Genomic DNA, 3,235 nt, shown 5'->3' with positions numbered 1-3,235 from the left:
AGGCAACTTCAGGTCCTGCATCTCAAAATGTGATGCCAGAACTGAAAAGGAAAGGATGTGGAAAAATCTGCAGAGGCAGAATACGGACCAGTCGAGTCTTGGTGCAAATTTTGTGCCATGAATAACTAGAACCCAGATTACTCCAAAATTAAATACTAAAAACTCATTCCCCCTACGCACTATATTTTAAAGTGAGACAAATTTGACCTACTGTGGCTATTAAACTTCTGTAGGAAAAACTAGATATTTAATTGCAATGAAAAAGAACTTGTTATAGTTCATGACTACAGCGGGTATGAAAGGGTGCCTATTCATCACTGCACTATCACTGCATCATCTTTTTGACAATGTTAACAAAATATCAAAAAGAGTTTGTCTGCAAAAAAAGAACATGCTTGGCAAGACTCAGGGTTTTAATATTTTCCCCAGATTCCATCTTATCAGACATTTGGGGACACCTTGACATTCTCTAATTGCTTTATTTTCTTTTCAGTTTATTATTACTTTTCAGTTAAATAAGAAAAAATACTTGGCATGATTGGTTATACATAAGTAGCCATTTATTAATATATGCTGCAATACTTCATCAGAATGTCTTCCCTGGGATGAAGCGTTATCTTCCCTGCGATGAAAAGCATGCAGGTAATCTGTTTTCCCAAAGGTTATTTAAACACCTGATATGTGCTGATGGATTCTTGCATCACAACATGTCTTATTATTCTTCCAGGTTTCCCTAAAAAAAAAAAAAAAAAAAAGGGCAAGATCTAAACAACTAATCAGCTGTTAACCTGTTAGAAATATATATAATGCATAATAAGTTATTAAAGACATTTTGGAAAGTGTCCCCAGACTTTTGACAAGTGGTGTACATTATTGGAAAAATAAGTTCAAGGAGACTTTACAGTGGTTAAAATTTTGGAAAGAGCACAGGTACTACTAATTCTAGTGCTAATTTCCCTATGTATTGCAGAATTTTAAATGAAAGAATCATTTGTTAATTAAAGTATTTCCTAATGTGCCATATTTTAATGGCCTTGATAAAAAATCATATCATGTCTTGCTGTCTATTTTCTAAAATGGTGTAAAAAATCCTTGTGCATAATGCTTCTTTTACATTTACAGTATTTAGCGCATGCTTTTATCCAAAGCGACTTGCAATTCTAAGTGAACACAACTTGAGCAACTGAGGGTTAAGGGTCTTGCTCAGGGCCCCAATAGTGGCAACCTGGCAGTTGTAGGGCTTGAACTGGCAACCTTCTTATATATAATTAAATTCCTTAACTACTGATCTACTATTGCCCCATTTTTATAGTCTGCAGGAGAATGCAAATTGCTAATGTTCCAGTCTGATATATTTAGATTCAAAGACTGATTTGTCAGGAGTTAGTGAGCATAATGTTTAAGTTTAGAAAACCTGTAAGGAGCAATACTTTGAGAATAATGCTCTTGAGAATGGCCTTACTGGCATAGAAGTGGTCTGCAAATGATTGGGTCTATTAAAAGGGTGCTTATACATGCTGAGTCTGTATGATTGATCTCAGCTGACACGTCCTTTTACCCTGTGTCACATTAATAACTGTGCTTCCCCTGCTGGAGTGTCAGACTGTTTGTTCCTGGGAGAGTGCACTGCAGGATGTGCAAGGTTAAAGCACTCACTCATTGTGAATCACAAGACCTGTCACCATGAGCACCATTTTGGTGTGCTCCCTCACTGCAAGGTCAGCAGTGTTGTTGTCATTGCAATTTCATATTAAGACACTGTGAATTTTTGTAGTGATAGTGGAAGAAAAAAAAAGATTAATTTTATTGTCTTGGTCCAAGCACAACAATTTACTTAAAACATCCTTGTGTTAAAAATGAGCTTTGTGTTTAAATGAGAGCTAGTTTAAATGCAAACAGACAGTGGCATACCTGAAGGGCTCCCTTGTGGCTATTTTCCCAGAGATAATGTTACTTGTCTTCTCTGGTTAGACTGCTTCATTGCTCACTGCTAACCCTGATTAGACAAGTGTAACAAATCAGCATTCAGGGGCTATACACAGCCAAACAGCCCAGAGAATTAACCCTCATTTGGTGTACTAGAGCTCAGTAAATTAGCAGAGAAATACAGGCAGAGAGCAGTAAAACATGCTACAAAATGTGAGAGAAGTAGAGTGAACAAGCTAAGTGAGCCATTAAAAGATATGTTTGCTAATTTATCTCCTCTGAAGGAGGCATCCCCTACTTTTGACATGGAATTATAAGTTTTGTCACAATGAGATGCCTTTAGCATGAAAAAGGCTCATTACATCATAGCTTGCTTCATGCTGTCTAGCTTTCTTTTGTGTCTGTAAGACTGACCCATAGAGATATAAATAGTTCATCACTTTGTATAAAGAAACGACATGATCTCTTAAAAGGTAATATCTTTATTGTCATTGATGTTATGTAATTTTGATGTTTTGCATGAGGGAGATTTAGATTACATTTTTCACACTAAATTGCTAAATTGTTATTTGCAAGTGTAGATCACAGCTTCATTTAACTCACTGTGGACTGAGAAGTTAATTCTCAGAAAACAATCTGAGAATTTTGACTGGGGGTCCAGGCAGCTTCTGCTTTTCAATCCAAGGGTTATTCAAACAGCAGAGTCTGGAAAACAAGCAGTTTGACAACCAAAAGGACAATCCAACTGTTTTAACTTCATCTAGGCTCCAGGCCATAACAGGAAGTGTGAGAAAAACAGCTAAACTAGTGTTTAGTGGAAATGAAATCAGATCACAACAGGCCAAAGTTGTTCAATGATAGCCAGTGTATTGCACAAGAGACAGTGTGACACTGAACTATAACATCAGGAGTGATCCAGGCCAAAATAACAAACAAATCCACACTAGAAAAAAAGACACTTAGTAAACCTACACAGACAAAAGAAAATACACACACAACTACACTTACCAAGCTTCCTCTTCCTTTTATTCCTACTCTAGGTGGGTGGAGTCTTGTCTCATGATTGGCTGCAAACATGAAACTCTGTACTGGCATGTGGAACTGGATCTGGAATGAAACACAACAAGACTCCACGCACACACAAACACATAACGAACACAGGGCTTAACCCCCCAATAAAAGTGAACTTCTAGGATCTAGAATTCACAAAACAAAACATCCATTTAGGCCTTTGGCATTAACAGGGCACACCGTACCATGTCCAACAACTTTTCCAAGATAGCTGATCTCACCTACACTTTCATAGAGA

General features: G+C 37.2%; 1 long non-coding RNA gene across 1 annotated transcript; it reads right to left on the bottom strand.

Moving 5' to 3' along the window:
* Positions 1 to 543: 543 nt before the first annotated feature.
* On the bottom strand, positions 544 to 2,903 carry LOC113571138. The gene is made up of 3 exons (XR_003409963.2): positions 2,530 to 2,903; positions 1,912 to 1,996; positions 544 to 733 (listed from the first exon to the last, which is right to left on the bottom strand). It is a non-coding gene; the product is annotated as an uncharacterized LOC113571138 (long non-coding RNA).
* Between the last annotated feature and the right edge of the window lie 332 nt (positions 2,904 to 3,235).

This window comes from Electrophorus electricus, chromosome 8 (genome assembly GCF_013358815.1).
Source record: "Electrophorus electricus isolate fEleEle1 chromosome 8, fEleEle1.pri, whole genome shotgun sequence".
Lineage (NCBI taxonomy): Eukaryota > Metazoa > Chordata > Actinopteri > Gymnotiformes > Gymnotidae > Electrophorus > Electrophorus electricus.
This window is presented reverse-complemented; position numbering and strand designations above follow the sequence as displayed.